The following is a 21641-nucleotide window of genomic DNA, read 5'->3' on the forward strand; positions in this document are numbered from 1 at the left end:
TGAAAGATCCTTCAAACACTGTGACATTACCAAGGGTATAATCTGGACTGCTGAACTTCTGTGTCCCCTCAATTCTCCAACCTTGGGTGCCTTTCACACTGCTTCACTATGAGAGCAGCCACTCCTGGTCTGCTCGCACTTAGCCTCTAACATGCAAAATCACTCCCAACTGAATTGTGAGAGATCTCTTAGCTAGCCACTCTGAATTATATTGCAGAGTGACACGAGCAAATTCCCAGTCCCAGACTTGTCCCCAGAAATGTGTCCTTTGTATTGCCAAGGGCTTTCCTTCTGGAGAATACAAGCTCAGAGATAGTCTATCACTTTATTAATAGAAAATGATATGCATAAATCCTTTTGTTTCAAATGAAGTTTCCCAAACACTTCAATCCAAACACACACTGGTTTAGCTAAAACAAGTCTTTTAACTATATAAAGATAGATTGTAAATGATTACGAGTAATGAGGCATAAAAGTCAGTATTGGTTACAAAAAAATAAAAGGTAAAACAAACTAGTATCTAACTTAACAAGCTAAATGAATTTAAAGAAAAAGGTTTCCCTCACCACATTCTTACAGCAGTCTGGCTGGATTCCTTCAGCCAGAACCTGTCCCCTAGTTCAGTGATGCTTCCTTTGTCTTTCAAGTGGTGTTGATGCCGAAAGTAGAGATGAGGGGAGAGAGGTAATCTGAAGAGTTTGCTCACATTTCTTATAGCATTTCTCTTCTTTGAGAATCATCTCCAGCTTGGGTTCAGGCAACAGCAAGCCTGTGTGATGGGAACTTCCAACTGTTTCTTTGCCAACATGTAAATTTCTTGCTCAGAACCTTTTTTCTGCAAAGAATAGCCGCTTAACCAGGTGAGAGTTCATTTGATTATGCTGACACATGGCTGAGGTGCCGGCTAGCCTTTTGTCTCTGGGGAACAGGTTTGAACCTGTTTTCCTCGACTTGGATCATGTCTTATAAAGTAGAATTTTATAACTTTAACAATGTTGCCACACATTTTACCAGGACAATAATGATCAGCAAATTATGAGTTTTCAAATGATAGCTCACAATGCATACTTTGCATGAAATATATCATAGTCTTGTAAAAGTGGTGAACATAAGAGTACAGATTGTCACAAACGCTATCATCTGATTCTGTAGCTATGCTTCTTTGAGGCTGCTGCTCTAGTCACTTAGTATATGCGTGCAGTCAGCTCTCTTCCTGCCATCATGTCATCTGCACTCTAGAAATGTTATGCCAAGGCCTCATTCCACTCTGAGTGAACTGGTTTTGTGTATTGTAAGCACAGTGGAATTCCCCAGCTGTTGGATGATGGGTGCTTGTGTGACCCTGGAACTGAGAGAACACGGACTTAAAAGACCTTCTGAAACCACCATTCTGACCACTGGGCTGGAGACACTGGCACACTGTTGGTAGTTAGAAGTCATAAAGGGCCAAATTTTAGTGTGTTGGGTGGTGTAAACTTTAACTCCATTAGGCCTAATTACTCTCATTCTACCAATATGTAAGAGAGGCGACAGTGGTTATATATTGCAATGAAAACATAAACCTAGTCTACCCTAGAAAAGGTAGACGCAGCTTACGAGTAAAAGGTAGACTCGGTACATGAATAAAATAAACTATACTGGCAAAAGCACTCTTATAGCAGTGTCACTACACTAGGGTTTTTTCCAACATTGAATTATCACACTTCTAATTGATATTGCCATAATGGCAAAAGCTTCTAGTGCAGATCTGGTCTCACTGTATGTAGCCTGCATTGTCTCTACCCATGTCTCTGGCATGGCCTTCTGTATCCACCTGGGCTTTGAACAGGTCCTGGCTGTTGGGTGGGGATGAGTAGATCATTGTCCAGCTCACTATGGCTGTGGAACTCCCCTGAGGGATCATCTGTTAGGCTACACCAATTGGTGAGCTCCCTAGAAAAGATCCTATCAAGTCCTGGATAACTTGTGGGATTTCCAGGGGGGCTGCTCTTGTCTTTAATATGTCTAGAGACCTGAAATCCTTGTTCTGGCTCTATTTTTCTGAGGAGATACCCAGTTCAGCCACTTGCTTAGACATCTACTTGTAAATTCTGGTGACTGACAGCTGAGACTGTGTGTGCTCCTCACTCTACAGAGCAGTGAGGTGCTGATCTCTTTGCAGGTCCAGACAGATGTGTAATGTGTGATCAAAGGACAAAGAAGTTTGCATTCCCTCAGAAATGTGTTTCCTCACTGAGAAAGTGGCTCATGAATAGGACCCATGTGTTTGCTAGTGGTATCTGAAGAGTGGGATGACTTCCAACCCCATGAAGCATAGCCTGGGAAACCAAACTGGTCAGTTATGTAGACTGGTGAGATGTGGGACAGCTGCTGGAGGACTGCTTGTAACAGCTTAGTTAAATCAGAAATGTGATGTGTCCATTGCTGCCACTAAATGGTTCTGTTCTGTATAGATTTTTATGCTGCTCTCATCACCATAGTATCTGAGTGTCTTCTTGTAGTGCATTAAGCAATGTAACTACACATCTGTCACGTGTTTGTTCTCTCATCTACAGGGAGAATTACGTGGAACATCTTGGCTTGGTAGTGTGTGAGTGTGGTTTTTTTGTGGGTTTTGTGTGTTTTTTAATATACCTGTTGCTATGTGTTTATGTAAAAGAAGGCAGGGTCAAAGAAGAGCACATTGCATTTGGAGCGGAAAATGGTGAGCTTTGTGATGGTTCTTGGGGGAAGATCGTTCTCCAGCATCAGACCACCCTTGGAGAAAGTTCTGTCTCCCACACAAATGATTTTTATTGTTCATAGCTCCATTGTGATTGCACTTCCATCAAGGCAGGGTTACAGCTGATGTGAACCAGAGTAACTTTCTGATTGAAGTCCAGAGCACCATGGATGGGAGGAAATGTATAGGTGTGGCTCATCTTGCATTCAGATACACACGAGTTATACCCTTGCAATCTTTGTGTATAGACAAAGCTTTATACTCTTAGACTGGGAGGGTGAAATTCAGAGATTGTGTATGTGGGGGAAGGGACAGGCATATATTATGTGTTTGATAAGTAGGGCCCTACCAAATTCAGTCATGAAAAATCCATCATAGACCGGTGAAATCTCATCTTTTGTGTGCTTTTACCCTATACTATACAGATTTCAGGGGGGAGACCAGCATTTCTCAGATTGGGGGTTCTGACCCAAAAGGGAGTTGCAGAGGGATTGTGGTATTGTTACCCTTACTTCTACTCTGCCTTCAGAGCTGGGCAACCAGATTGTGGCAGATGTTGGCCGGGTGCTCAGTTCTGAAGGTGGTACCCTGCCAGCAGCAGCACAGAAGTAAGGATGACAATACCATACCATGCCACCCTTACTTCTGCGCTGCTGCCTTCAGAGCTGGGCAGGGTGAGTGTGGCAGCTGCTGGCTGAGGGCCCAGTTCTGCAGGCAGCAGTGCAGAAGTAAAGGTGGCAATACCATACCAGGCCATCCTTACTTCTGCGTTGCTGTTGGCAGAGGCTCTGCTTTCAGAGCTGGGCTCCCAGCCAGCAGCCACCGCTCTCCAGCTGCCCAGCTCTGAAGGCAGTGCCGCCACCAGCAGCTGCACAGAAGTAATGCTAGCAGTACCTCAACCTCTGTACAATAACCTTGCAACCACCCCACAACTACTTTTTGGGTCAGGACCCCTACAATTACAACACCTTGAAATTTCAGATTTAAATAGCTGAAATCATTAAATTTACAATTTTTAAAACCCTATGAGCATGAAATTTGACCAAAATGGACTATGAATTTGGTAGGGCCCTAGTGATAAGTCTCAATGGTGTAACCTATATGCTGTGGGGGTTGGGAGATACCTCTCTGAATCTGCCCAAGAATCCTTTTAATTTGTAATTCAATTTCTGAGGTGTTCTTATGATCTACAAGATGACACTTTGCTATGTGGCTTTGGTGGGAGCAAATCCATCCTGAGTACCCACATGTGTCATGGCAGTCTCAGTCGAAGCTTCATCCCATGTGTGATTTGCCAGGCTCCAGGATGATCCATGCTCTTAGGTGCTTCCTGCCTCCCTCACAAAATATGTAATGTGGAATAAAAACTCGAGCTGCTTAAATTCTAACTAATGGGGATAAATTGCTTTTAGATTAACCTCCCTCAAACTAGTCAGACACTGAAGATGCCCTAGAGAGTGTCTTGCTACTTCACAGTGGAATTTTCATCCCTAATTGGTGTCTGCCTCCTGTAGTGTTCCACGAGGAACATTTACAAGAGCAGTTGATCTCCCCAAGCTGCCTCCTGCTGCTGCATCCCATCTGGCCCAGACTAATCGACTGCTTTTTGCACTTGGAGGGATATGTCCTGCGTACTTACTGCACAGTTCTTACATGAATCTGACTTCTTAGAATACACAGTTAGGACAGGGGAAGAGAATGTTGCACAGTAAAAACACTCAGAAGCAGGGCAAAAAGCAAAGTGCATAAGAAGCCAGTCCAGCTCTGTTGTCTACTTATAATGTGGATTTCTGTATTATTTCCCTGTTCAGTAGTATTTGTCTCGTCATGATGTGCTGAACTTTTTTGTCATGTGCTCTTAGCATGGTGCAGGATAGTGAACTTTGGGAATGAGAGACATTTTTATCAAACAAGGAATCTAAAATTAATCTGTCTTATTCTGCAGTTAACACTTCGCCAAAACACCATTTACAATGTTCTTAAAGCTTTGCTCCACAGCTCTGTTCAGAAGATTGTTTTGCATTGTTGTGTATGACCATTAGTGAAGCCTGGTGGGTCTCCAGAAACAGCCCATCTGATTAATTTACATTGCTTATGCTCTCCTGCCTGTGTAAGCACAAAACCAGTTGAATTTCTCCAGAAAATGCATTTGAGTAGAAATGTATAATAAGGCATTGTGGTCACACACAATTGTTAGTTTGTTGCAGGTATTTCATAGATGGTACTGATGAGCATAAACTATTCAGTGTCATTACTGAAGTAGGAAAATATCGATCTTCAAGAGCAGAAGTTCTTAAACTGGGAGGCACGCCGCCCTGGGGTGGCCTGGAATGTATTCTGGAAGTGTGTGAGAAGCTTTAGGGGGGAAAAAGCTTACTGTGCACATACAGAGCTGGGTGGCCAGAGAGCAGCGGTTGCTTGCTGGGTGGTTGGGGAAGGGGGGGTATAAACTACTACAGACACACAGAAGGGGGGGGGGGGGCGTGTTCAAATAAGTTAGAGAACCACTTCTCAAAAGCATGCGTGTCCTACGTGTTCGGTTGGAATGGTGGTAGACTGCATGTTCCAAAAGTCTGAAAAACCAGTGAAACTGATCCGACCCCTCCCATCTAGCCGTAGCCTGAACTACCACAGACTTACTTGTAGGATCAAATATCTGTACAGCCATATTATAGTTACAGGGCTCATCCGCAGGAGGCTGCTTTACATTCTTTGCTTAAAGTGAATATTTTGATTGTACATGCCAGGCCCTCCTGAATAACACAAATTTTACACTTGTCAGTGCCCCTTTTACTGTGACTTCATGTAGACCTCCAGCCACCATAGCCAGGGGTGGATCTTACCATTCAGGTGCCATTTACATCAGATATGGTGATTTGTTGTGTTCTTACATTCACTGGAAATAAACTGACTGCCAGTTTAGCAGATTTCTACACTCTCCTGAGTTTAGGAAGTTTTTCATAATGTTTAACTTGCTCCTTGCTGCAGTTTAAGCCCATTAATTCTTGTCTTTAGTGGTTAAGGAGAACAGTTGATCACACTCCTCTTCATAACAACCTTTTAAATGCTTGGAAGCTGTTACCATCTCCCTTGTCAGTCTTGTCTTCTCCAGACTACACAAACCCAATTTTTTCAGTCTTTCCTTGGAGGTCATGTTTCTAGACTTGTTTCATTTTTGTTGCACTTCTCTGGATTTTCTCCAATTTGTCCACATCTTTCCTGAAACGTGGCACCCAGAACTGGACACAATATTCCTGTTGAGGCTTAATCAGCACAGAGTAGAGCGGAAGAATTACTTCTTGTGTCTTGTTACAACACTCCTGCTAATAGGTCCCAGAATGATGTTCCCTTTTTTGCAATAGTGTTACACTGTTGACTCATATTTAGCTTGTGATCCACTATAACCCCCAGATCTCTTTCCTCAGTAGTCATTTCCCATTTTGTATTTGTTTCCCCTGCTTGTGTACACATAATCAGAGCTAATGTAAATATAAATAGGAGGAAAGCTGCCGTGGCATGGGTAGCAGTAGTGGAAGCACAGTAAGCTGAGCTGAGTACAAACCTGACTGAAACCGGTGGGTATGTACTTGGCATGGCTCAGCTGTGCCTCCACTGCTGCTACCATTGCTATGCTACTATTTATATTTGTGCTAGCTTGTACATAAGCAGAGGAATCCCACATTGTAAGGGAGGCGTAGCCACTGTGGTGGAGTATTTGAGATCTAGACAGACCTTGATGTCCGTGAAATAGATAGAGATTTGTGCTGAGAGTGGTGGCTTGATGCCTATTTTCAGCTATACTTTCCTTAAAACAGTTGAAATCGCCTTTGGCTGTTTCTGTAGAATCTATTGCCATAGTAATGGAGTGCCAAACATGGTAAGTTTAAAATCTGCACAGTGTTGTCCAAGAGCACTTCAGACTGAAGTGTGGGGAGAGTCTCATACACTTGAGGAGTGAAAAAACTAGTTCAGATCTTGTCTGGCACCTCCTCCCAGTCACTTCGGGGGTTAGTTCACAAGGTCAGCGCCCCCTTCTGCCATTTGCATGCTGTCATCCGGTTTGCAGCTCCTCTTTTATCTCAGGAACTGCAGCACCCTCTTCATGACTCAGCCCTCCAACTAGGTCACTTAGCATTTTCCCCCATTTCGGGGTACGCTCCTAAAATTCTCTGTCACTCCCACAGTGACCCAGGAAGTCTTCCTGTTCACTGACCTGCCGGTCTATGCTATGCCCTCAGTGGCTGGTAGGGGAACCCGGGCTCGCCAACTACTCCGGATTCCAATCCACAGATCCTGCACCTTGCAGTTCTATGCTTTCCTTTCCCAGATCTCACTTCTCCTTCCCTAGACTGCTTCTTACCACTCCTGGTTCCCCTCCTTGCTCTGGGTGGACCAGCTCCAAACCCGACTGCCCTTTCCCAGCAGCAGCCTTTGTCTGTTGCCAGCTTTCTGGATTTTTGGCTTAAAGGTTCCTGCTGTTCATAGCCATTGTCTTGGCCAATGGAGAAAGAGTTGGTCCCTGGGATAGTCAGGACCTAGCTGGCTAGTGGAGAGCCTCACCTTGAACTGCATCTTGGTATTGGATGTTGTCATCCTGGGCCAGCCTTTCTCTGTGTTTTGTATAGGTGGTGGAGACGTTTCCTTACGAGCACAACAGGGAGCGGGGAAATGCAACCCTGAGCTGTCGGGCCCTTCTGTTAGCACCACAAGGTGCCCAGCTGTAGGGGGTCATGTGTAGCTTCCTCTGGCTGAGCTTCTGACTGGCAAAAATGGTTCCAGTGAACTCCAGGGGAAATAACCAACTCTGAAATGAATTCTGTCGCTCCAAGGGCACTCTTTACCTTATTGAGAATAGTCCAGAATGGAACAAGCAATTTGAAGTTAAACCTGCTGTTGATTCTCTGCCTTGCAAAAAGCTGCTGGCAGATGAGTATCTGCTCCATCTCATGCCTTTCATGTGAAGTATCTATCTTGGTTTCTTCTCTTAATTTTTAAACAAAGAAACCGAGAAGTCTTAGGAAATCTGTAAATACTCATAGATTTTAAGGTCAGAAGGAACCATCATGATCATCGTAGTCTGACCTCCTGCACATTGCAGGCCACAGAACCTCACCCATCCACTTCTGTAATTGATCTCTTAACCTCTGGCTGAGTTACTGAAGTCATCGTTTAACAACTTCAAATTACAGAGTCCACCATTTATTCTAGTTCTGGGGTTCTCAAACTTCATTGCACCGTGACCCCCTTCTGACAACAAAAATTTCTACATGACCCCAGGAGGGTGGACCGAAGCCTGAGTCGGCCCAAGCCCCGCTGCCCTGGGTCTGGTAAAACAAAAGCCCGAGCCCCACTGCCCCGGGCATGGGGCTAACTCCCAAGGGCTTCAGTCCCAGATGAGGCCTGTAACCTGAGCCTCACCACCAGGACTGAAGCCTTTGGGCTTTGGCTTCGGCCCCAGGTGATGGGGTTTGGGCTTTAGACCCGAGCCCCAGCAAGCCTAATGCCAGCCCTGATGGTTCCATTAAAATGGGGTCATGACCCACTTTGGGGTCCTGTAAGAATGTGCAACTCACCCCTGTGGTGCCTCCTGCTGATGTCCTGGGAATTAGCTCATTTTCCAGCCTTGGAGCGCCCTCTGCAGGCCAGTGTCCCACTGCTGCTGGGCCTCCACATCCCTCCCTGGACTCCGGTGCCCCGTTATCTGGGTGCTCCCCTGGCAGTAACCCCTCATTCATAGAATCATAGAATCTCAGGGTTGGAAGGGACCTCAGGAGGTCATCTAGTCCAACCCCCTGCTCAAAGCAGGACCAAACCCAACTAAATCATCCCAGCCAGGGCTTTGTCAAGCCTGACCTTAAAAACCTCTAAGGAAGGAGATTCCACTACCTCCCTAGGTAACCCATTCCAGTTCTTCACCACCCTACTAGTGCAAAAGTTTTTCCTAATATCCAACCTAAACCTCCCCCAACCTAAACCTCATTCTTAGAGTCTCCCCTCCCCAGGGAACCCCCCACATCTGAGACTGCCTCTCAATCAGTGCAGCCTAAGGCCTAGGCTCCCAGCAGCCAGACACCTCAGAGAGAATTCTCTGTAGTAACTCAAAGCCCTCCTCGTCTAGTGTCCCATCACTAAGACTACGATTTAGTCACAGGTGTTTTTAGTAAAAGTCACGGACAACTCATGGGCAATAATCAAAACGTTCATGGCCTGTGACCTGTCCATGACTTATACTAAAAATTCCTGTGATTAAATCTTGCGGGGGTCGGAGGTACGCTGTTGAGGAGGGTGTTTTTGCCCCCAATTCTCCCCTTGGAAGGCTGTTCCAGAATGTCACTCATCTGATGGTTAGACACCTTCATCTAATTTCAAGCGTAAACTTGTTGATGGCCAGTTTATATCCTTTTGTTCCTGTGTCCACATTGGCGCTTCATTTAAATAACTCCTCTCCCCCCGGTACTTATCCCTCTAATGTATTTATAGAGAGCAATCATCTCTCCCCTCAGCCTGTGGGTAGGAGTCTTTGATCAGGCTTCTGCATTCTGCTGGGGGTATCTGATGTTTTCAGGTCAGAAAGCTCATTTGTTCAGATCTGTACAAATCCCCTGTAAATCAACCTTGGTAGTGTCTGTGTATCTGCAAGGATCAGTGTTACGGTTTGCAAATGAAGGTGGTTTATTCTCAAAACAACTGTGCCCGGAAGTAAAAGGACCAGGAACTATCTTTAAAAATGTGCTCCATCGACAGCTTTGTTCTGCTCTAGGACCTTGGTGCAAAGCACACCTTCCGTTCTCATAATGAGGACTGTCTAGTCTTCTGGCAACTGAAATTAAGTATTAATCATTTGTAATCTATTCTTTCTAGGTGCTGAAAAGGGAATGAATGTAAAACCCCTCAGAGAACTCCACTTTAGTCCAGAATCTCACCAGAGAACCAGGCATCAAAGCTCACTTTAACAACTGAGTGGCTCAACTGTAATTTTGAGAACAGGAAAAGAACACCCCTATACGTTTTAACAAGCCCTGAATATATTTACAGTAACTGGATTCCCTAGTGTTGGGGGTACTCCTGGCACCAAGGAATTTCAGTTTCAGCTCCTTCCCATGCCTTTAGTTTTTTTGGGGAGTGGGCTCATCACTCTGTTGTTTTCTGTTAATGTATTTTTTCTTGGTGATGAGTGAAGCTGTTAAACAGTGTGCCATGTGCTAATGAGATGCATGCTGTGAAGTTCTCAGAAGTGCCATGTATGAATATATTTACTATATCAGTCCTCTGTGTTGACAAGTTCTGTTTCCCAATTAGACAAGAGTGAATTTCACTGAAGTGAAATAGCTTTTTCTTTCAACTTACAGTATTTTTCCTCTAATGGAAATGATACAGCTCCTTTGAACTGATTGTACAAACTGTGACAGGATGGGATACATCTGTCAAATTACGAACTCCACTTTGTATTGTGTTGAACACAAACCTAACTGTGCCTGAGGGCAGCCTGTAGTAAGTACTGCATTCCAGACAGTGCCCAGCTCAGACATCAGTAAGGACTATCACTATGATCCATCAAGACCACAGTCTGGTGCCTCCCATAGGATAATGGGTTTCCTATACAGAGGCCAGCAGGTGGGGCAAGCATAACAAGAGGGGGTGTGCGTCGAGGAGGAGGCAGTGCTGGAGCACAGGCACAGAGGAGTGATCCTACTTAAAAGTAGGGTTCCGCTTGTTGCGGGGGGCAGACCATCACCATATACAAGGACTTGCCAGAGAAAGGGGATGAAAGGGACCCTACCCAGCTGGAAACATGGTGACATCTTGGACTCTCAGGAGGGGTGAGATCAGACTAGAGGAGAGAGCATTTCAGGACTTCGATTGTTTTCAATAGAAGGGACCCCTGTGATCATTTCTGACTTCCTGTATAACACAGAAGAACTGTAAGTCGAGTGCTTCAGTAGTAAAGTCACTGTGGTTAAGAGATTCCTTTGCTAAGCTGTGTTCCTTACTTTCTTGCCATGTTGTTCCTGAAATGGTTAAAATAGAATCCTAGAGTGTCCACAGCCTAGATGGAACTTTGGGGGAGCATGAGCTAAGTTGGGAGGTCTCAGACACTGATTTTAGGGCCTAGGGTGGCTGGATGAAGGTGTTCCAGGTCCCAAGGAAAGTTGTGAGACACAGGTGTGCCAGAGGGCTCTAAAGCTAGAAACTGTGACCAGCTTCTACTCAGACCCAGCTTGCTTGGATGCATGTGATCCCCAGCGATTGAGTCCACTCACAATGGACTGGTGACTGTACAGAAGGGTACTGGGTCAGGTTGTAACACAAACTGTATATTCCCAGGGGAAAAAAAAATCTGGTAGACTGAAATTAAGTCTGGGAACAATAATTTAAGGGTAAAATAATATTGTTACACGGTAAACAAAAGAATTTATAAACCACCAGATGAGTTAAAACCATGAAGAGTTAGAAGTACAGTAGAACCTCAGAGTTACGAACACCTTGGGAACTCTGAAATGATTGTAATTCTGAACACAACGTTATGGTTGTTCTTTCAAAAGTTTGTAACTGAACATTGACTTAATACAACTTTGAAACTTTACTATGTAGAAGAAAAATGCTGCTTTCCCTTTATTTTTTTAGTACTTTACATTTAATACAGTAGTCTACTGTATTTGTGGTTTTTTGTCTCTGCTGCTGCCTGATAGTGTACTTCCTGTTCCAAATGAGTTGTATGGCTGACTGGTCAGTTCATAACTCTGGTGTTCATAACTCTGAGGTTCTACTGTATAGAAATGTGCATTTGGCCATTTAGATCACCTTAACTCTCTGCCCCCACAGTGCTGCCAACTTTCCCTTGCCACTTTGTTCCCTGCATCCCTCCATCCAGTAATGTTCCCTGTAAACTGCATGGCCATGCAGCAATCTTGTATATATGGTGCAGGTCAGAAACCGTGCTGTTCATGTCTCCTGTGTTTGGCCCCACCAGGGATGTGGTGTGGCAATTTAAGAACCTGCTCTGCTCATCCTCCTACCCCCATGACAGAGTGTTAATGCCCCAGCTCCTTGCTGTGGGGGGAGTGAAAATGCTTCCGGTCTCGGACATGCTCAGCTATGCCTTGTGCGGGGACTCAGGCTGGGGGCCTGGCCAGGCTCCGCAGTGCTGGCAGGATCAGTAGCTGCTCTGGAGCTGCTCCCAACAGGGCCAAAGCCCCAACCCCCTCCACCCTCCGGCAGTTAGTTTCCAGGGATGTGGCAGGAAGAGAGCTGCAGCCAGGCCCCTTCTTGGGAGCATCCAGTCGGAGCAGGGGGACTGAAACCCTTGATCTGGGGAAGATGTGGTCTGACACCTGCCCTCTCCCACATGGACTCCTGGCCGGGCTCCTAAGACAGCTGCTGCAGAGCAAATCGCCTCCCTCAGGGACCCTGCAAATGGGGGCACAAGAATTACTGTGTGATACTGGGAAGGAGCCACTCTGCACACCCAACCCCTCTCAGTGCATATGCCCCACACTTCTTTTGAATTAACTTGCCTGAGGACAAAAATGTAGGACTTGGGAGTTTGTGGGCCACTCAGTTTAAAAGAAAAGAAAAAGAAGTATTAGAGGGAATATTGTTGTTCAGTTGTTGGCTTTTGCACAATGTTTCTTTCCAAGGACTTGAGTCAGCAGCCTGTCACTGAGAAATTAAAATGTAGAAAGACCAGTGCTGTGAATATTGCCATCCTTCTGTCTTCTCCATCTGTTGTTATATGGGCATTAGGTTTGTAGTCTGACTGTAAACATCTCTCCTTTTGGAGAAGACGACATACTTGTATGGCTCACAGGAGGTGAATGGAAAAAGTGACACATACAGCATTGGTTTTGTAACTGGTTTCATAGGGAAGTTCTTGTGAGTAGTGTGGTGAAATCTGTAACGACTATGAGTGATCAGGGCTTAGGTTGTTTAACTCAACATAAAGAATTTCTCCAAGCCCATACCGAGACTGTATTAGAGGCCAAGAGAACCTTCCTACTGACCTCAGTTGAGACTGCCAACTCCTACCCCAAGGAGCCATCCAGGATGGTAAACAACTTTATCAATCCTGAGTGCCTACAGCCCACAACAGAACCCAGCTCCAAGTGAAAAGAAACATCATCCTACTGTGCAGAAAAGATCACACATTCAGGAATCCTTCTCAGACAACATGGATCCAACCCACCTATACCAGCCAACAAACTGTCTGCCTGCATTCCCAGAGCTCAGTACATTCAGCCCTCAAAAGAAGTACTGCACTCCCTTTTGAAAAATTGAAGAGGTTCGGAGAAGAGCCACAAGGATGATTAAAGGATTAGAAAAATTGCCTTAGAGTGATAGATTCAAGGAGTTCCGTCTGTTTAGTTTAACAAGGAGAACATCGAGGGGTGACTTGATTAGTCTAAAAGTACCTGCAGGGGGGAACAAATGTTTGCTAGTGTGCTCTTCATTTACTCCTGGTGGAATGCTGTGCCAAAAAATTAAAAATTCTGCACACTATTTTAAAATTCTGCATATTTTATTTGTCAAAATAACACACAAAAATCACACCAGTTTCAATTATTTTTGTGATTTATTTCAAAATACATACTTGCTGACAGGTCTGTAACAATACAGACAAAAAAGATTCAGGAAATGTTTTTTGACAAATAGATTCCTTACTAGGCATATTAACACAGAACTCTGAATAATAATTCATTCGAACTACAATACAGAACTGTATTTCCCACACCCCCTCAGAAGCAGTGCAAAGGCTCGGGGGAGTCACGGTAACAGAGGAGCTGAAGAAGAGGGAAGTAAATTGCTGGGAAGAAGCCTGGGTGTGAACTTGGAGGGCTGTTGGGTATGAGTGGGAGAAGTATGGAACAGGTTCTGGGTGGGGCAGGGAGGGATTATTCGGGAGCTTCCCCCATGCAGACTCTGGCTGACCTCTATCCTCTCCTATTCAGTCAGGCACATCTGCCCTGTCCCCATGTGTGTCTGTGCCCTCACCCAGCCACTCTCCGTCCTTATGTAGCTCTGCCCCGACCCCATGTGTCTCTGCATCTCCCTCCCCCCATGGCCTTGTGCCTCCACTCCCATTCAGCCCTGCCCCAGTCTGTCCTCCCCCACTAATCCTTATGAGCCCCTGTCTGACACCCCCAGCACCTGGCCTGACAAACACTGCGAAGGCAGCTGGCTCTCTCTTCTTGCTGGCGGGGAGCTGCAACTTTGTTCTGTCACCACAGTGTCCTCTGATGGGCAAAAGGCGGAACTGCAGCAACATTTTGACAGAAGCTTTTTTCTGCTCAAAAAATTAGAAGTCTGCGAGTCTCATTAAATATGCAGTGGCGCAGAATTCCCCCAGGAGTATTCAGTGTAGCAGAAAAAGGTCTAACATGATCCAATGGTTGGAAGTTGAAGCTAGACAAATTCAGACTGGAAGTAAGGTGTTAATGGTGAGAGGAATTAACCACTGGATCAGTTTACAAACGATTGTGTGGTCGTGGTTGATTCTCAATCACTGACAATTTTGAAATCAAGATTGGATGTTTTTCTAAAAGATCTGTTATAGGAGTTATTTTGGAGAAGGTCTCTGGCCTGTATTCTACAGGAGGCCAGACTAGATGATCGCAGTGGTCCCTTCTGGCCTTGGAATCTATGAATAAAGGAGTCTCAACCCAAGACCTATGAACTGACCCATGCCCTTTCTATCGGGTGACAGAGAGCCATGAGCAACTGGTGCCCCTCTTGTCCAAAATAGCCGATGCCTCATCCAAGGAGGGAATCTTCCCTTCCTCCTTAAACACACAATAGTCTGACAAACACTGAAGAACCCCAGAAGATACATTGGTTCTAGTGCTCAGTGTCAAATCTCCCATTCCTAAGAAAGTTCACAGAGAAGCTAGCCAAGCACCAACTACAAGTTCACCTAATTGAAGCTAATCTCCTAGACTGGATCTGGATTCAGATCAGGACATGGCATTGAAGCAGCTTTAGTGGCACTGGTGGAAGATCATCTGCTGTCAGTGGATAGAAGGCAGATATCCATTCTCATCTCCCTGGATCTTTCTTTAGCATTGGCCATGAGATACTGTTGTCCCACCTCAGAGAGGTGGTGGGGTCCAGGGTAATGGTTTGAATCCATCCTGGAGGGATGCTTCCAACAAATAGTGGTGGGGAACTGCACCTCCACTATGAGACCCCTCACCTGGATCAATTTTCTTTCCAGTACTTATCAAAATCTATATGCAGCCACTAGATGAACTAGTCAGATAAGTGCCAGCAATATGTAGATGATACACAGATTGACCTATCTTTCACCCCGTATGACTGAACCACTACCTAGATGCCCAGTGCTTGGATGAGATCAGCTCATGGATGAAGAACAGCTGGTTGAAGTAGAACCTGAGCAAGACAGGTTATGCTGGTGGGTAGAGGAAAGTGCACTGAAGAGCTTGCAGTCTTGTGTTGAAGATTAACGCCCACAACTGGTCAATTCAGTTCATATATTGCTGGATTTCTCACTGATGCTGAGCTCTCACATAACATGCATGCATGAGTAATGCTTTCTGTCATCTCCGGTTGGTGAGGAACCTATCCTACATTATGGCAGATGATGACTTGGCGCCTCAGTTATTCATGCCTTTGTCACCACCTGTCTGGACTATAGTAATGCTACATACCTGATTGTGAAGGCATCAACCCTTAAGAAACTTCTATTGGTGCAGAATGCTGAAGCACATCTCCTCAGCAACACCAGCTCCTGCAAGCATGTCATACCTGTCCTCTACTCTCTGTGCTGGCTTCCGTAGAATATCATGTTCAAGGTCTTGGTCCTTATCTTCAGGGCACTCCATTTCCTGATCCTAGCACCTAAAGGTCACCTAAAGCTCTGGGGTGAGGACTAGTCAACAGCTCCACTTGGGCACAGTGGAATTTCCTAGCACGAGGGTAAAGTCCAACTGTGCAGAAGATGGAGCTTTTGGAGGGAGGGAGTCTGTGGAATGAACTCCCAAATGAAGGACCATCACAAACCTCACTTCCTTCCATGCCAACTGCCAGGAACACTTCTCGGATCTGCCTTCTCTAATTAATGCAAGCACTTTGTGTACATTTAAAACATGCACAAACCCTACCAAAACAGACTGCTCCACTGCACACACAATTCTGCTACTGCAGAGAGATTAAGAGAGAATGAACTATGCGTTACGGGGCTGGACTAAATTGGTGGCGCTCAAACTTTCCAGACTACTATACCCCTTTCAGGAGTCTGATTTGTCTGGCGTACCCCAAGTTAAAAATGTCTTGCTTACAAAAATACAAAAGTGTCACCGCACACTGTTACTGAAACATTGCTTACTTTCTCATTTTTACCATATAATTATAAAGTAAATTAATTGGAATATAAATATTATACTTAATATTTTAGTGTATAGTATCTAGAGCAGTATAAATAAGTCATGGTCTGTATGAAATTTTAGTTTGTACTGACTTCGCTAGTGCTTTTTATATAGCCTGTTATAAAACTAGGCAAATATCTAGATGATATCTAGACTCATATCCCTGGGTGAAAACCACTGGACTAGATGACCTATTGAGGTCCTTCCCAGTCCTACACTCCTATGATTCTATATATCCCTTAATACTTTTGCAGTGATGACAATAAAGTAGCTGAAAGGTGGATAAAGGTGCCTTATAGCAGTATAGCAATTCCTGCTTGTGAAGGAAAATAAATTATACCAGTTTTGGGCACCTTCATAATGCATCAACACTAAGGAATTATGTTTCTAAATCGAATCTGCAGATAGACTTGCTTTCTGTTTTCTTCTTGTAAGTGGGCTACGGACACTTTAAATCTTTTAAGTGTGGCCATTGGCACAGACCCTGATGTTAAAGATGGCAGACCTGTTACCTCCTCCTGTCCATCTCCCTGGAGCCACCGCCGGATATAGCTCCTTTCTAAAGTGCTTTTCACTCACTACCCTTGGGTGGCAGGTGAGTTGTTGCTCCTATTTAAGTCTGCTCACAGACTTGCACTGATCGAACTGAATTGGTTCCCCAAAACTGTTGTAGTTACTCAGGTGCAGATCTTTGTGGATGCTCTTACTTTGAAATAAAAGTGGCTAGTGTCTGCACAGATATTTGCACCAAAATAACTGTCAGTTTTAATTCACATCTTCTGTTATTTCAGTACAAGTTTGTGTGTCGATCAACCCTTACTGCGGCCTGTAGAGGTCAAGTGAGTTGCTCATGGTCACACCGTGAATCCCTGAAAGATCCAGGAATAGAACCCAGGAGTCCTGGGTCATTCAGTACTAGCCCCAAATAGATATTTTTATTAAAGATCCTTACTACTGGACTAGAAATCTCACATGCCAGTTCTTCAGTCCCAGTCCTATGCTCTAACCACAAGGAAAAGTCTTCTGAATGGATGAATTGTGAGGGGGTGACCACAGCATCTCACTCCTGCAGTTAGAAGCAGCTTGCTGCCTCCTGCTGCTCCAACTCCCCTCTCAACCCAGTCCCAATGCAGCACCTCAGCCTCTCTCCTCTGCCCCCCACCTGCATGTGCTCAGCTCTGAGGCACTCCAAAAGCCTGTGCAACCAGCCCCACAACCTTTCCAAAATGTGCTGCCCTGAAGCTGATGTGTGGAGGGAGGTCTTTCTTTCCCATGATACCCCTCACTCCCTTCATCCAAGATTCAGCTGTGAAGTTTTACCATGACCTCAATCCCACATCCCACAGGATTGTGGGATGTGGATTAGTCCTGAAAGAAACCATGAGTGGAACTTGGATCCTGGGTGAGAAAAGGTGAGAACCACTGTACTAGACAGTGCTTCCTCCCTCCCTGTTTCTATAGGCGACAGATTCGTATAATTTTTGGTGGGGCCCAAAATGGTGGTCTCCCCCCGCCCCCGCTCTCACCCTGTAAGCCGATATAAAATGAAGCTACAATGCGTCGGCACCACAAGATTACAAGGGTCAATTAAAAGTGGAAAGTCAAAAGCAGCACTTGCCTGCTTCAATATACGGTATTAAATTTTGTTGCACCTGTTGTGACAAAGTGGGAATGTTCTTAATGTTTTCTCTGAATACTGTGTGGGTGCCTCAGTTTCCCCTGCAAGGTGCCAACTGACGATGTTGGGGACAAATAGATCAGGTGGCCTCCTTGTCTGGAAGAGACACAAAGGCCAGATGAGGGAGTGTCAGTTTGGAGCTGGCTGGGGAAATCGGGAGAGGCCCAGAACTTGGGTCTGGGCTCCCCACCCCCCCAAGATGGACCTGACTGAGGGGTCCTGTTTTCTGTACCTACAAGCTCTGTTTTAGACTGTGATCCTGTCGTCTAATAAACCTTCTGTTTTACCAGCTGGCTGAGAGTCAGGTTTACTGCAGAGTTGGGGTGCAGGGACCTCTGGTTGCCCCAGGACCTGCCTGGGCACACTCGCTGCGGAAAGTGCATGGTGTGGAAGGGCATGCTGAATGCTCCGAGGTCAGACTCAGGAAGGTGTAAGCTTCTTGCCCTGGAGACAGTATGCTCAGAGAGAGGAGGCTCCCCCAGAGTCCTGACGGGCTTTGTATGGAGTAGTTCCAAAGCATCCCAGCATCCCCTTCCACACCATGCGCTTCCCGGAAGTCTGCACAGGCACTGACACTCCCTCCTCTGGCCTTTGTCTCTTTTCCAGGAATTAGGAGGCCACCTGATCTTTGTTCTCCAACACCTTCAGTTGGCAGCTTGCAGGAGAGTGGCCCAGGCCATCAGTTGCCTGGAGACAGGGTTGCAGCCATTCTCTGCAGATGGCATCACACTGGCCCTCTAGGGCTCTACAACAATCACACCCCCTTATCCCACCATCTAGATCCTTGAGAAATGCATAGGGGAAACTGAGGCACCCACACAGTATTCAGAGAAGAACATTCCCACTTTGTAACACCTGTATATGACTAGTTATATACTTTAAAGGGGTGTAAAATAATCAAGTATTGTGCTAAACACAATGATACTCCAAACTGACCACCAAATTTAAGTTGCACGTTTTCCCCCTCAGGTGAGGGCTCTGGGGTGGGGCTGGGGATGAGGGGTTCACAGTGCAGGAGGGTGCTCAGGGTTGGGGTGCTGGGGGCACAGGGCTGGGAATAAGGAACTTGGGATGCAGACAGGCTGCCCCAGGGCTAGGGCCAGAGAGGACTCCCCCCCCACCCTGTTACCGGCAGCAGCTAGCTCCAGGGGAGGGACCCCTCCTCTCCCCCCTCCCTGCAGCACACTCACTCTGCACCACAGTCACTGCACATGCTCCTAGGGACTCTCTCAGGTCCAGAAAGCCCACTCACCTCTCCTATGGTGGGTACCGGGTGTCACGGAGTCCCTGGGCGATGCTCTGGAACTGCTCCCCACAAAGCCAGGCAGGACTCTGGGGAGCCTCCTCTCCCTCGGAGCAGACTGTCTCCAGGGCAAGAAGCTCATACGGCTTCACCTCCTGGGTCTCTCCTTGGAGCATTCAGCATCCTCTGCCCCTCCGTGCGCTTCCCACAGTGAGCCCACCCCAGCGGGGTCCTGGGGAAGCCACAGGGTCCTGCCCCCCCACTTCGCAGTCAGACGTGACTCTCAGCCAGCCAGTAAAACAGAGGTTTATTCGATGACAGGAACGGGGTCTAAAACAGAGCTTGTAGGTACAGAGAACCAGACCCCTCGGCCGGGTCCATCCTTGGGGGGCAGTGAGGCAGACACCCCCCCATCTGCACTTCACTCCTCGTCCCCAGCCAGCTCCAGACTAACCACCCCCTCCAGCCCCTCCTCCTCTGCTCAGCCCCTTTCCGGGCCAGGAGGTCACCTGACCTCTTTGTCTACAACACCTTCAGCTGACACCTTTGCAGAAGAAGAAGGGCCCAGACCATCAGTTGCTAGGATACAGAGTGCCAGGCATTTAGGTGCACTGGCCTTTTTCCTCTGCAGCAAAGAACTGCATAGGGGACACTGAGGCACCAACACAGTATTCAGAGAAAACATTAAGAACATTCCCAGTTCATCACACCAGGGCGGGGGGGGGGGGGGTTGCCATCATGTGTGGCCTCCCCACCCCTGCTGCTGCCCCGGAGGGGTGGGGGAGAGAGCTCCCAAGCACCTGTGTGCCGCCTTCCTCCTCCTCTCCCCCTCTTCCCCTCCCCCGGTGCTCCAAGAGGCTGCCGGCTGCTGATCTCTATAGCCTTAGGCAGAAGCAGCACAAACAAAGGAGAGCATCACTGGCTGTTTTCTTTCAGGCAGGGAAGCTCCGAGGCGGGGGCAGGCGAGAAACCCAGCAGCTCCAAATATTGGTGGAGCAGAGCCCTCAGCCTTGAATATTCTGGGGCTTAAGCCCCTCGAGCCCATATAAGTTGGCGCCCAAATAAGTTGGTTTCCATTGTGTGCACTAAAGACTTGTTATGTAGCTTGAAAGTCTAAAGAGACTGCTTCTCCACAAACTGTCACTGTGTGCTAGTAGCAGTGAGGAGTGGGCACCTTCCCTTGGATGTGTACAGTGACCTGATTATTAACTGAGGAGGAAATTGGTTTAGTGCTTGGAGAATCACTCGGTAACGGCTGCTATTACTGTTGTTGGAACAGGTTTTATTCCAGTGGGAGTTTCTCTAAAGGGTACTGCATCTTAGTGAATGAGTTATTGTAATGGACTCTGCTACTGCAATTTGCCTCTAGAGCACTAATGACTTTGAAGCTATGTGGGTTTTGTTTCTATCTTAATAAAGAGACCAGCGTATGATGAATATAAACATGTAAGAGGACCTTAGAGGGTTAACTGCTCTGTATCATTTTCAAAAGGACATCTGGGAAAAATATAGCTTGTGGCAGGCTAAGATCCCCAGAGATTCTCCAGGCTGCCTGGATTTACTGCTGAACTGTCTCAGCAGATGGAATTTTTCATCATGTGATCTTTGTGTTCCTGCAGGTGTTTACAAACTGCTGCTGTAACTGTACAAGAATTTTGTACGGTGAGTGAAACAAAACCTTAGATCTGTCAGTGTGTTCTAGGTGCATATTCCTGGCCTTTTAAAATGAGACACACAATAACTACCAGTTTGGCTCTTTTCTCAAAGGATTCCTGTAGATTTGTAGCCGGGGCACCGGAACAAGGGAGGGCCAGGGCCAGGCAAAACCCACTGCAAAATAAGAATGTTTCAGCTCTGAAATTCTGCCAAATGTGGTGTTATCCACCATTTGAGCTATAGACCTGATAAGGACTCTCAGAATGTGACTGTGAAAATATGGTGGATGTTTTGAATAAGGAATACAGAGTGACTAAATTATCCAGCATGCTGATCAGACTAGCATGTGGAATAATAGTCACAGAAACCCATTAGCCTTATATTTAACAGCAACCAGATGCAAGGCTGTATTAGCCAGTAGGCTAGAATACTGAGCCAGAGATGATACTTTTATTGTATAAAAAGCATTTCTCTTGCCTCACTTGGGAAAAGACTGTTGTGACTCATTTGGAGCTGCTCTGTAATTTGTGAATATTGTGTATTGGTTTGGCTATTGTGCTGGTTTCTGTCTACCAGGTGTGTTGGCAGCAACAAGGGCCGGGTTCAGTATCTAGGGTTTCCTCTTAACATTACAAAACACAATTGGCTTGAGCTCCTCCCCCGGAACTCGAGGAAAACCAAACACCAGCTCTGGGTACTTCTAAGAGGCAATACTTCCCTACTTGCAAGCACTAAGTCTGTGTATAAAAAAAGAAAATTTTTATTAAAAGGAGAGGGAACCCAGTATTAACTTGGGAAAACACCACAGTGATGCAAAAGTATGCAAACGTTAAGTAAAACGTCCGTCCCACAATATCTTGGGCAGTAGTGCTTTGCATTAGTTTCTCCCACTGCAATGTGAAAGTCACAAGACTCCATAAGTGCGTTCGGGTGGGTTCACCTCATACCCGGAGGGAGGAGGAC

At 46.1% G+C, this 21641-nt stretch overlaps 1 protein-coding gene across 4 annotated transcripts in view; it reads left to right on the forward strand.

The window, feature by feature from the left end:
* Nucleotides 1-21641, forward strand: part of NDRG3 (NDRG family member 3) — a 138862-nt gene that overhangs the window by 36476 nt on the left and 80745 nt on the right. The window contains exon 2 of one of the 4 annotated variants that reach the window (XM_044985208.1): nucleotides 20642-20684. The exons of the other annotated variants lie outside the window; for them this stretch is intronic. The gene's annotated coding sequence lies outside the window, so the exon portion shown is untranslated. The remainder of the gene's footprint in view (nucleotides 1-20641; nucleotides 20685-21641) is intronic. 4 annotated transcript variants of the gene reach the window in all.

This window comes from Mauremys mutica, chromosome 13 (genome assembly GCF_020497125.1).
Source record: "Mauremys mutica isolate MM-2020 ecotype Southern chromosome 13, ASM2049712v1, whole genome shotgun sequence".
Taxonomy (NCBI): domain Eukaryota; kingdom Metazoa; phylum Chordata; order Testudines; family Geoemydidae; genus Mauremys; species Mauremys mutica.